Below are 13,986 nucleotides of genomic sequence, written 5' to 3' on the forward strand. Positions count from 1 at the left end.
TCGCAAACGTAAACTTTCTCAATAATAAACGGTGTAACCGTGTAACATGCTTGTAACACTATCACGGATGATGTGCGAGAAATGAGAATTTTAAATTCATTAACAAAACCCCTGCGCACTGTTAAGTAAGTACCGTTTCGACAGGATCCGTGACTTTTTCTCAATCTAACCGATTGCAGTCGAGTACGGTACAATCAACACTAGACGCGACACCACTTCATTTCTACTCGGCAAACCTGGTAAATTCATACCCATACAAAACATAAGCATTTCCAATGCTAATAAATTAAACAAATATAGCAAACGAGCTCCTGGGTATGGCTATAGCATGTGCAAAACTAAATTTTAAACCTGATGTTAGTTTTGCTTTTATTTAAAGTGTATATGTATGAAATTTCATTTAATTGCTTCCATAAATAAGAAAGTTGGCAGTGCACATCCTACACAAAACCAAATTTGGAAAATGGCGCTACATTTGCTTTTATTCCAAGTGCCTATGCATCAAATTTCATTTAAATCCCTCCATAAATAAGAAAGTTTGCAATTCGGTCTGTAAATGGTCGAGATGCGCAAAGGGCACTGTGAATGCTGATCGATTAGGCTCAACTTTTTGAATTGTGTTTTATATGGCTATGCGCATATTGAATTTCATGCAATTCGGTTCATAACTAACGGAGATGTCAAAAGGGCCTAATTTCTTTTTGGGCTACATTGCCAATTCACGAATTCCGATCTACAAATTTGATAAAGAATCCATCTGCAAAATTTCATCGTAATCGGTCCATTCGTTTATGAGTTATCGTGCTAACGGACGGACGGACGGACAGGCACCGCAAAATTATAAACTCGCTAGGAGCTCGTTAATAAAAGAGATAGGGTACAGAGTAGTGGAATAATAATAAACCTCCAACCAATATACCTAAGAGATTATAGAAGAAAGACACCTCAGCTGGAAGCAGAACGAGTAATAAAAGACTAGCCAAAGAAATACTTGAGGCACGAGTGCACCACGTCCACGAAACAACAGGGTAGGGAGACTATGAACAAAATGGACAGAACAAAGTGAGACAGACAGACGTTATCTCTTTTGGTTTTACTGTGGACGTGATGTATATAACTAATCTTGCACAACATTAATATAGTTACTCCTAATTTCAGGTAGTAACTACCAGATATCGTGTAAGTAATTTGTATCCGAATATACGCCCATAACGCACCCTTGGTCTAATATGATTTTAATTACATACGCATGACATATCAAGCACAACTTTTCATTCGTCCATTTTTTTTCATATAAACGTTGACCTTTGAATTTGATAGACACGCTTGACGTTTTTTAATTTTTTCAGTTACTGTCGAGCATTAGAGCACGTGCTCCAACAATCGTGTGTAAAGTCAAACGCATGGCCTCAACCCACTTATAACTACTACTCTACTATTGATTGAAAAGTTGTAGTAATCGGTACTACTAGATTTGTGATAATATATGATGTATTTTATACATACCGCGTTTGCATTTACTTGATGATACTCGTATGGACACATTGTTATTAGCCAAAAACGCGACCGTTCAATCAAACAATAAACTAATTACGTTAGAACTGTAGGTAGATTTGCTCTTCAAAGTGTTGTATAATATTTTAAGTAACCTTGTGTTGGTATGAATCAGCACCCTTGACCGAGGCGCGGTGAATTTTATCACATAAATGACAGATGGAAGTAAATGGTTTTTTTTACAGTTGAGGCGGAATTTGCGACAGTACTAAACTGTGATATGATTTATTTATGTTTTGAGGCACTGCGTAAATGTTACGTACAATCTTCTACATGCGTAGACTAAGTGTGCAGTGGGAAACAAACTAAAACAGCAACCAATTTTGATGCTCAATTATGTAATCCAAATTTTACACATATTTATAACGATTGGATTGAGTATAAACATTGAATAAAAATAGTGTTTTTATTCAATGGTATAAACTATCAAACTAGGGGAAACAATTACTATAAGAATCCTCATATAGTTTTGTATTGTTGTTTGTCTGTCCGTCCGTGTGCAAAATGTAATAGTCAGGGAATCCATTCATGAATGTGGAGAGCGCATATGGGGGCAGGAATGAACGAAAAGTAGAAGATTAGATATTAATTGTCCGCCTACTAAAAATTTCGATTATCAGTAAATAAATGCGGGTGTTTTTAAAATTCTAGATGAAGATTTGGGAATGAGCAAGTGCCGGCACGGTGGATTCCCAAGATCCTCAGTTCCGAACAAAAACTGTGTGGACCACAAACTTCCAAGGAGAATTTGACTGCATTATAACCAAGATAGATTTTGTAGGGAATTGTAACTGGGGATGAGACCGAGATACACCCATCTACAAAATAAAAGTCCATACAATGGGTTCATAAAGGGTCAACGCCCCTCAATAAGCTAAAGACGCAATTTGGAAAGTGGAAAGTCATAACCACTGTTTACTGGGAGCTGATTCTGTTAATTGAATATATGGAAAAAAGGTCTAGTTATACGGGGGATATCTACAATGGCACCGCTTAAAACTTGAAACTGGTTATACGCGAATGCGGAATCCAATAATTATTCTGATTCTATACTGCAGAGTGCATATAAAACAAGTTGTTGAACTAATCAACAAATGCGGTTTTAAGTAATTACGGCATCCATAGTCATAGTATAGCCCCGATCTGGTAGCAAGTAGTGTAACGAAGCACCCATTTCCACCCCGAAGTTCATACCAGAAATTATGACCGCACCGTACATTTGTGAAGTCGACCATCTTTACTGAACACCCGGTATCGAGTTTACCGTTTCGTTGCTGAAGTTCCGGAATTTAATTATTTGCTCGATGAGTGAGTTGTCTGTGTTTACATTTTTGTGTAATGTAATTAGTGGAACGAAATCGGGCCAAAAATGTGACAAAAATTTTTTTTGAGGTATAATAAGATCAGACCTAGTAGAATGTGTAGATATTGTTCTGCATCCGAAATGGTTTTTTACGACATTTTCCGGTGGTCATAACATTTTTTATAGTCAAAAAACTACTCAAAAGTGCCTTAATAAAAATTTATGTTTTTAGAGATTTACACCGGGATATCTCGGCTCCCGCACGAGATATTGTTATATTTTTTTCAGTTCTATATAATACCCAATGAATAAAGAATACCAGGAAGGAGCATCAATCAAGTTGTATAGGTACGAGAGAGAGTGCGACGGAAGTCGGCCATTTGCAAAAGCCACTTATGAGTCATTGTTGTTGTGGCTGTTGCAGTGACATAAAAAGAATGGTTAGTTGTTGTGCTTGTGGTTGCTCCAAAACAGAAAAAAATAAAACTTTGGGAATTACATTTCATGTGTAAGTATTGATACCAATATTATTTTTACATAGTACATGTCAATTTACAAATTTTTTATCGGAATGTAGTTTGAGGTTAGTTAAACAAAAGTCATAGAAGGAGTAGACACATGGGGGTTTAGATAGTTTTCGTGTAAAATTCTTTATAATTGTATCCTTCTACAACTGTAAGGTAGGTACGCCACTGGAACAGGAAACTATTGTCCGCCATTTGCAAAAGCCATCGCGGTCGCACGTATATTGTTGATATGCTCCTTCCTGGTATTCTTTATTCATTGATAATACCAAATAGTAAGCGCTTCTAACTATGCCTATTACATCGAAAACATGATATAACTACATTATGATAATCTTCATCAAAGTCGATAAATCGATTATTGAGAAGCGTAAACTTCACTCTGCGAGAAACTTTTTTATCATTTGAGGAATCTCTATACATGGCTGTTCGGCCGGCGCCGGTAGCAGCCAAGCAAGTGCGCTGCTAGGCGGACCGCGGACGTGCACGAGCTGCATATAGAAATATCATTTACTCAAAAATGGTAAGACCTATCACTAAAATTCTTTCACCAAAAACTTTTGGTGACTATCAGCTACAATACATGTATAGAGATTCCTCAAATATTAAAAAAGTTTCTCGCAGAGTGAAGTTTACGCTTCTCAATAATCGATTTATCGACTTTGATGACAATTATCATAATGTAGTTATATCATGTTTTCGATGTAATAGGCATAGTTAGAAGCGCTTACTATTTGGCATTATAGAACTGAAAAAATTATAACAATATCTCGTGCGGGAGCCGAGATATCCCGGTGTAAATCTCTAAAAACATAGGCACTTTTGAGTAGTTTTTTGACTATAAAAAATGTCATGACCACCGGAAAATGTCGTAAAACACCATTTCGGATGCAGAATCACAATATTTACGTACTCTACTAGGTCTGATCTTGTTATACCTTCAAAAAATTTTTTCCCATTTCTAGACGACTTTTTTGCCCGATTTCGCTCCACTAAATTGCTTATCTCCGCTAAGTACGTAAGTTTTAACCCTTCTGGTAGGAATATTTGAATTATTCTTACAGCCGCCGAATGCTCTCTTGCCAGGGAAGAAGGGAGTCAATAGTTTAAGTTAAGGTTTTAGCGTCGTTAATTAATTATTAACGTTGTTAGATTCCCATAATAAGCGAAAACCAGGATAGAAACGAGTTCCAAATGGAGTTGTTTACACGTTATCAGTCTTGCAGGCAGGTCGGGGTATAGACAACAACGCCAACGAGATATCGCCCATTGAAATAAAACTTCCAATTAGGCTAGGTGTTTAATTGGATTGATGTGTATTGAAGATTGAACGCGCCTAATTGGGTAAGCATGCTCAATGAATGGCGTCTTAATGAGTTGTAGAAAAAACCACCAGGCGGCGCGGCGTTCAAAGTTAATGACCGCGCTTAAAAGGTGAGCAGTTCGATGCCTATCTTATATTTTTCCGATAACTACCGGCCGAGTAATTAATTGAAAACCGAAGTAATTTGCATCGCTTTCGGAGCGAATACCGCGACGAGTTGGAATTTTCCGGTTTTCTTTATAAGGTATAAACGCTCAATTTTGGAAGGATCTTTTTGCATTTTGTAATGCCGAAGTAATCTTTTGCCATTTTTGCGTGCCGTAAGTTACAGATATGTTTTTACCGTCACGAGTAAGATTTTGGGTTTTGAAATTATTTTCACCATATCGCTTTTGCGTTTTAAGTTACCAGTATGCATTGAAACTCTCTTTTAGCAATTTTTCTAGCGCTTCATTAATTTTCAAGATAAGTTTTTCTGTAATTACAAGGGGGGGGGGGGGTTTCAATACGTTTCCTTTCCTTATAGTACCATTAAGATACCCCCCCCCCCTCCCAGAAGGACGGTAATTGGTAGAGTAGAGAATAATAATTCCTTTTGCTGAGACCTTTAATTACAATATCATAAAAGATCAAATCTCCACACTCTCCACTAATCTCGCAAAGTATTTGCGCAGGAAAGTTGTGTTTGTACAAAGCAATTCATTTCGATGGGACCTTCCACTAGAATACCATGAAGGGTAAAACGTGTGGTCGCCCCCGCCCCCCTCCATATTCAAAAGTATTAAAGTTATGCAAGTTTTACTTTCAAAAACTCGCTACCTATTGCAAAAAATTCCCAGGACTCTAAAACAATTTCCCTGAAAGTAGTTCAAAACTGCAAAAGTGGGACACACTGGCGGACGGACGGACGGTCAAAACGCAAACAATAGCACATTTTGTTAATTTAAAAAAATGAAATTACCTTATTTTACTGTTTACTGATATCGATTCGATTCCAGGATGGTGTCCCGAGCGTGTTTCCTGAAGAGCATCACTCTAGAATGTTTTAGTTTTAATTTGATGACATTTAAGTTGGTAAAATTTGTCAGGTGTTTTTTTTGTGTAAAATTTCTTCATCTTTAGAGATTATTTTAAGCCTTATTCTTGTGTTAAAAATTGATTCAAACAAGACAACGGACGATACCATTTTATTTACACTAATTTACTGTTATAAATTAATCCATTTCAAGACCATTGAATATACGTGATTGAAGTCTACATCGTCGTCGTTTGTGAGTGTAATGAGATATTTGTCTTATATCGGTAACCAATGTTCGGTCGTTGTTTCAAAAGCCTTTTCATTTTCGTCTGTGGTTTTGGTGTACATTAAATTTGATTTGGGAAGATTTAATTCAAATAGTGTTGGAGAAAGATTTAAGGCCTTTGTATCGTTTTTAAAAAAAAATGTCACGATCGTTATTTAAAAAAATGTCACGTGGGTTTATGAACTCGGTAAATTTTTAGTCTCTGTTAACTTGGGTAAGCCGAGTGATTATTTGTGAAATAAAATATTTAAATGTGATTATGCAAGTAAAGCAATTAAATCTAGTGATTGTGGTATTTTGAAGGAGTCATTTTCAGTGACGAATTTATTTTGATAAGCAGTAGCTCTGAAATTCTCCATGCACTTTTGTATGGGTCATTTTGGACAACCAGGTGTGTTACACAAGTAATATAGAGAGATTCCCTGAGTGGGATTTGTGAAGAGAGAAGTCGAAGGTTGAAGAGATTTTCACGAAAATTTCATTATGGAAATATAAGGGTGGGAGTATTCCCAAAGCAGAAGAATCTAACACGTTCCCTACTTTTGCAATTTCAATTTCAACAAATCCAGTTTATCTTATTACGGGAATTTAAAACTGCACGATGCATCATCCCATTAAGAGCGGGTTAGGTAATGTAATCAATTATAATTTTCTAGGAAATTTCAGAGTTATCGATTCGTGACTATTGCCATTGAACTTACATCGTTATTGATACGATGAAATACTAAATAAGTAAGTTATCACGACATCATTCCGTTTAGTCGTTTATATATTTAATTAAATATCCTTTCAAAAAAGGATATTACAAGGAAATGTCATTTTAAATTAATGTTAATTACTTACCTAGCGATGGACAGTAGTCATTTGTCGTTTTTTACAATTCCGTGGAGGTTTGGAACACTTGTCGACCCTTTAAATTTTCTCATGCCTTCCAATAATTAAATACATACGAATAAGAATTACAAAAATAACTAAATCCTTATTCATGTGATTTGATTATACCTATAGGGTGTTCCAGAGTGATTGACATTGCATCGGTTACTTCGCGATTATAGAAGATAGAGGTTAGGTTAAATGGGCATGGTTTTGTAAGGGCAACGTTCAGGTCAACGTTTCGTCGTTGTTTTCATGGCTAGGTCGATTACAGGAAAATTACTGTAACGGTACATACCATCGACCATCGACAGATAATAAATGGACTGCGCGTGTCAATTATAAGTGCGGATACTGCAGGTGAGAGAGAAAGGAAAACACGCATCTGATTGTTCTTTTCAATCTAATTTGAATGCAATCGCGATCGCTTCTATTGAAAGAACCAATCATATGCGTAATCGTAAGAGACAGCTTGCCCTCTTAGTTTTCCCTTCTCTCTCACCTGCAGTATCCGCGCTTATTATTGGCACGCGCAGTCTTTTTATTATATGTCGATGGTACCTACATACCTACACAAAATTCGACTACCTATTTTATAAATATTTAGCGCTGTGTCACCAAGGATAAACTAAACCTGTATGCAGACGCAAATCAACAGCCTTACCTGATAACTGCTACCATACATCTTGACTTGCTCACCCTTGAACTTCATGATGTTTGCGTTAATGATTGAAGGTATGCACTGAGGAAAGTAAAATTGACTACAGGGAAACGTTTTTGAGCCACTGTGTTTAGTCTGAACATCGGCACAAATGGCTAGAGAGAAGACACTTTCATTCACATCAGGAGTGTGGAATCATGCAGTAACTAGGAAGATATTGTCAATCAATAGTGACATTAGCTCTCTTTGTTAGCTTAACCACATCATCAAAAATTGCCATGACACAAAATGGTTTGCCTAATTTGACAAATCTTATTCAGTTTCTGTAAACAGTTAGGTACCAATTTAACATTTACATCAAAGTTCTGGTCGAGTCAATTTTTTTTTTAGTTTCTTATGAGTTGTGGTGACTCAGTTTACAGTACCTTTCGGTTTTAGCCAAAGTAAAAAAAGTCAAAGTACAGTTTGATGCCGTGACCGTGGAGTCTGCATTGGAAGCTGAGGATCACATCATTGTATAGATACTGTTTATTTATACTGTTTTACGCAAATTAGGTACCTACTTATTCAGGCAGTTTCAAGGAAACAATAAATACATTCACTAAAACTTTCATGTTTTAACAAGGGTTACATTTCTTGGCGCGTTTTATTTTGGCTGTTTATGGTACCGTTAATTTTTCCCTCAAGATATTTCCACGGCTAGCTCAATTTTACTACAATTATCTTGATCCAATTCCGTCAGTACAAATAGACATGTGTTTTTCACCTGGAATTTAAAAAGTACTGAACCCTTCCGCTTTCGACCACCTTGATGATAAATAATTACACAAAATCAAAATATGATTATATACTGAAATGTTGACCAATAATCAATTTCATCCGTGCTCTACAGCCTTCAGACAAAAAATCGACTCGCGAGTCATAAAAGTGTAGCTTCACGCTCGATGGCTAATCAAAGATTCTCCTTTTCTTTGTTTCTCCCTGACGCATCCCTACTTGCTTTTTTAATTCTTTCACGCCCTAAAATGGCGCTTTAATAATGAAATCGGCCATCTTTAATCATTAGTTCTTTTGATTCGTTTAAATGCACGAATTACGCACGTTGCCATAAATCAAACCTACTGCATTTTATTATTACGGATTCATATTTTCCCGTGGCCTCAAAGTAAGACATTCTGACCGAGTTCTAGGCACGTAAACCTCATTAAGTTAGCCTTATCTATTTTCAATGCCAGGCAGACGGGCGCCAATAACTTCCGAAACCCATTAACAGGTCATGACACACACCAGAAACCAGTGGCACATATCAAAGCTGTCAACTTTATTTGCGAATCTACGGATCTATCAAATGTAGAATTAATACAATTGTTTCGAAACCGACTTTTCATCACCCTGTATACTCCCTAATACTTAATACCTGAAATTGCGCATCACAAACAAAATTCAAAAAATTCGGCCTTATTAAAGGGCTCCCGTTATATGTTCTATTTACTAATGCGGGTCGTACGTTTCTCGAAGGAGGAAAAATGGCATACAATGTCGTGAAAAGCCACCTCTAACATTCCAACAAAAAGCTATAGGTACCTAACGACGCCACCTCCTTTAGGTACCCAGGCAAGAAGTGCTGGCCGAATTCAAACTTCCCACATAACAGTGTGATTAATTGTCGTAGTTGGAAGATAGTAATTAATCATTAGTTTCGTTACAATTTACGTATGTATATTTTTAGCTGGGGAAAATTAATATAATGGAATAGTAATGTTATATCTACTAATACGTTGACTAAAATAACACATAACCCCTTATTTCATCGATCACGGTACCTAATCAATTAGAGAAGTGCAATTAATCAAAAATACCTAACGTATTCAGGGGTTTATTTGTCTCCTATCTTTCAATTTAAATGTCAAGGGTTGCGTTTGGTATAGTTAAAGGGAAGTTTGAACAGACCGATTAGGATTTGATGGATTAAGTATCATTTGTTCATTTGGAGGTATTTAAGTGAAATTTTCTGTATAGTTTGTTAGTATCTAAGAGATTCCAGGTGAGAATTGTCCACTCATTTACATACATTTTTTCATTTACTTGTTCTGTTATTTGCAGTCACCAATAAAATCAACATTCAAGGTTCACTCATTTTTACTTTGATTTGAAAAAGAAAACGAGTGTGGCATTAAACGGCTCTCTAGATGAGCACGCCATGACCGCGGCTTGCAGGGATGCCAATGGTGGGATGTACATAATGAGCTAGCTCGGAACACCTTTTCATTATCTCAACGTATTTTATTTTTGCCAGTGGCCTAAGGCAGAATGTATAGTAATTCCTGTTTATTTGGCAAAGCTCATAACAACTGAACTTCTGTAGCGTAAATCGCGACAGATATTCAGGAGATCTAGTCTCAGTGTTTGAAAAGTATGCGGTACATTGCAGACGGTAGAAGTCCGGGGTTTGTGGTGACATACCCCTACTATTAGGCAATTCACCTTACATCTGAAACAACGGCGGAATGGCAAAAAATACTACACACTCTATACGACAGATCTTTTGTCTTAGCAATGTTAGAAGAGGGGCCTCTAATGAGCTTTTCTTCGATTTGGTATGTGAGATGATCGACTTTGACATGAAAACTTACTGCTTCCATTCTCACCTGCACTTTTGATGTTAAATTAATGGTAGTCGATACTGGAGTAGAGAGAGCCATGCCCTTTTTCATGCTGTTATTTTTCGTATGTATCGTACGAGTTGGTTAATCAAAATTGACCGTAGATGTGTTTGATATGCATTTGTACTAAATTGATTTACATGTTTACTATTTTTATATATTATGTCACGTTTATATCTCGTTTATTAATTTGTTTAACCTCATTTGACTCGATACCTGGTTTTTAAAGATGTTTGATTTATGTATTTATCTCGCATTTCGTTGTCGTAATTAATTTCTTTCTTGTGTTTGTAGTGTGTTGCGCCAGGTTTTTGTGTGCGTAACAAATTTCCCCGCAATCGGGGAAATCACAAGGCCACGCTCTTGGAGAAACCCGAGATCAACCAAGACCACGGCCTTGAAAGCGTCCGAGGCCAATGGCCTTGACAAAATCCGGGGTCAATGACCTTGGGGTAACACCAGACCAAAGTCCAAGGCCACGACCTTTCGAAAACCCGAGGTCAATGACCTTTGGGAAAATCCGATACCAAAGTCTAAGGCCACGACCTATTTTTTTAAGACGTAGAAAGTCTTTCACCAACATAAAGTCCGAAACCTCGAAAACGCTTGCAAGTTTGAAAACGTATTTCAAATGTCTTACAACTTAGAAAAGGTCATGACCTTGAAGAAAACCCGACGTCACATTTGATTTTCCAAGGTTAACTTATTTTCGAATAGAAAATAGCGTTCAAATTTTAGTTAGTTTGCGGTTATTCCGGCGCGCGCATGTAACCACGTATTATTACTACTAGTTTTAACAGACATCTTTCTCTTAAAGCTATAGTGATAACTGAGCATCTCTCTTTCCATGTGTGAAATAAGAAAAGTAACAATTTTCAAACATGCACTAGGATTACGTCATATGTAAGTAAAGCCTTTTTTTGTTTTGCCTGCTTGCTTGCTGGCTTTTTTCTCTTTGTTGTAAAATTTTGAAATGCATAATTTTTCGATAGAGTGCTTTTGTATTATGATATGGTTGAGCATTCTCCACATTTTAAAATATTTGGAATTATACAGGGTGCGCCCACAAAGTAGGGCGCCCAAATAGTACATTTTTTTAAATAGAACCCTCTGTATTTGAATACATTTTTGAATTCTACGTGTAATTGTACGTCTTTTCTATTATATGCGGTTAATATCGGAAAAGCTAGTAGTTTTAAAGATAATTCGATTTTTAAGAAAAATTGGGCATTTGCAAGCGTCAGTATGTTGTCAAAATTATTACTTAAATTTTGATTCCAGGTTTTATATCTTTTATCCTGGGTTAAGTAAAAGTCAAATAAATACATCTGCTATGAAACATTCAAAATATAGCTTACGGGGTGTTTTTTTTGGTAGGCCCAAAGTTGCAAAACTTCATATTAAAAATCTCACTTTTTTTAAATGGAACACCCTGTATATTTTTCTGTCATCTTTTAGCTCCTCTAAAAACCTTCAACTTTTGATTGATTTGATCTTATACCGATCTCTGACAGTTTACGAAACATCTTGGTTTTCCTGGTTTTTATATTCTAATCTAATCTTATCCAGTCAGTGATATTAGTTTAATTTTTTTTCATATTCACCTCGTTATTATGTAAATTAGAACTTATTTCAGATTAAAATATAAAAACTAGGAAAACCAAGATATTTGTTTATGTTTTTAGTATCAAATTTATTCTCCAGTTTTATAGACTTAAATGAATTATTCGAAAAATGAATTAATAAATATATTTTTTGCACGGCCACCCCGTTATTATGTAAATTACATATAACTTATTTCAGATTAGAATATAAAAACCAGAAAAACCAAGCTATTTTGAAAAATATCAGAGATAGGTATAGGACATTATTATCAAAAGGTTTTTGGAAGAGCTAAAAGATGACAGAAAAATATACAGGGTGTTCCATTTAAGAAAGTGAGATTTTTTAATACAAAGTTTTGCAACTTTGGACCTACCAAAAAACACCCTGTAAGCTATTTTTTTTAATGTTTCATAGTAGATGTATTTATTTGACTTTTACTTAACCCAGGATAAAAGATATAAAATCTGGAATCAAAATGTAAGTAATAATTTTGACAATATATGTATACTGACGCTTGCAAATGCCCAATTTTTCTTAAATATCGAATTATCTTTAAAACTACTAGCTTTTCGGATATTAACCATATAATAAAAAAGACGTACAATTACACGTAGAATTCAAAAATGCATTCAAATACAGAGGGTTTTATTTAAAAAAATGTACCATTTTGGCGCCCTACTTTGTGGGCGTACCCTGTATAATTCCATATATTTTTAAAATGTAGAGAATATTCAACCATATCATAAATACAAAAGCACTCTATCGAAAAATCTTATCTTCAAGGCATTAAGTTCCTCCGCGCAATCGTTGACTCACCCTGTACAGCATCATCACCTTATTGACTTCTGGCACGCTTTGGTTTTGCTGTTGTACGCACTCACCTCACAGAAGGTTACCACTTTGGGGCAAAGTCTAAAACTCAAAGCCATGACCTTGGTGCAGAATCCAAGACTATAACCTTGGTCTAGCATCCAAGGTCATGACTTTGGGGAATCCTAGGAGCATGGTATTGGGAAATCACAGGACAATGATTTTGGGAAATCCCACGGCCATGACCCTATGAAATTCAGGGACAATGACCTTGAAATATCCCAGGGCTATGACCTTGTAAAATCCCGGCGCAATGGCTTCGGGAAATCCCAGGTCCATGACCTGGGGGTAGTTCCGGGACAATGACCTTGGAAAATCTCAGCGTCATGGTTTTGGGAAAAGTCCAAGGGTATGACCTTGTCACGTACTCGGGGAAATTCCCCAAGGTCATGACCTTGTGACATCACCCTGGAAAATCCCAAGGTCGTGACGTCACAAAAAGTGGTGGACCGAGGTGTGCATGGGATAAGATGTTGTTGTTCTCGGAGAAGATATGAAGATTGAAGATGTACTCACAATTGCGAATTGAAAGAAAATAGCTTCAAGATAGCGTCACTTCCGTAAACACCTGAAGTTGGCGGTATCTTGTTTTTTTAATAGAAACATACTATTCTTTATTTTTTTCTAAATGCGCTATTTCATTCTGAGTTCAATGCATTTAATATTTTCGAACCTCTCTGTCATACTTTTTGCAATAATATGTCAATTTCTCCCTAAAAATTTGAAGATGCAGAAGTTAATTCAAAAATTCATATCTCTTAAACCCTTCAAGATAAGTGAGTGTTCTTTTTTATAATCGAATCCTCAAAATCTAAAGAGTTTTTTAAGTAACCGTTGAAAGTCTCGAAAAAGTTTCCATAACTACTACAATTTTTCAAAATTAGCAATCAAAAAATGTCAAAAACTCAAGTTTTTTAAATTGTAACTATCATTTCTGATGCCAAAATCTGTATCTGGTAGTCTTTTTGAGTTAGAGCAGAGAAAAGCTATTGGGTAGATTTCTGATTTGTTTGAAAAAACTGTTATTTTGGTTCTCTTTACACCCTGCACTTAAGAATTTGTTGGCAGCTCTGTATATACCTACCTACTCATGTCACGCAAATCGCGATGTACTGTTTACTATTGAATAAAAAATGCTACTTTAACAACAACTGCTAATGTCAGAAGCAAAAATAACCGGAAATTGTTCCAATTACTGTTGATGTGTATCGAAAAAGGTGACCATTGTGACAGCTAAATTGATTATAAATCACATTGAAATATTTAGATTAACATTTATTGAGCGGTAGCTGGATATATTAAAAT

General features: G+C 36.0%; 1 long non-coding RNA gene across 3 annotated transcripts; it reads left to right on the top strand.

Moving 5' to 3' along the window:
* The first annotated feature begins 1,092 nt into the window (after positions 1-1,092).
* LOC116173110 lies at positions 1,093-6,218 on the top strand. Of its 3 annotated transcripts, none has more exons than XR_004145866.1 (4): positions 1,093-1,179; positions 2,206-2,862; positions 4,446-4,949; positions 5,704-6,218. It is a non-coding gene; the product is annotated as an uncharacterized LOC116173110 (long non-coding RNA). The 3 variants fall into 3 exon arrangements; XR_004145868.1 differs by having other exon boundaries at positions 4,446-4,815; XR_004145867.1 differs by having other exon boundaries at positions 4,534-4,949.
* Positions 6,219-13,986: the final 7,768 nt, after the last annotated feature.

This window comes from Photinus pyralis, unplaced genomic scaffold (genome assembly GCF_008802855.1).
Source record: "Photinus pyralis isolate 1611_PpyrPB1 unplaced genomic scaffold, Ppyr1.3 Ppyr1.4_LG6, whole genome shotgun sequence".
NCBI lineage: Eukaryota > Metazoa > Arthropoda > Insecta > Coleoptera > Lampyridae > Photinus > Photinus pyralis.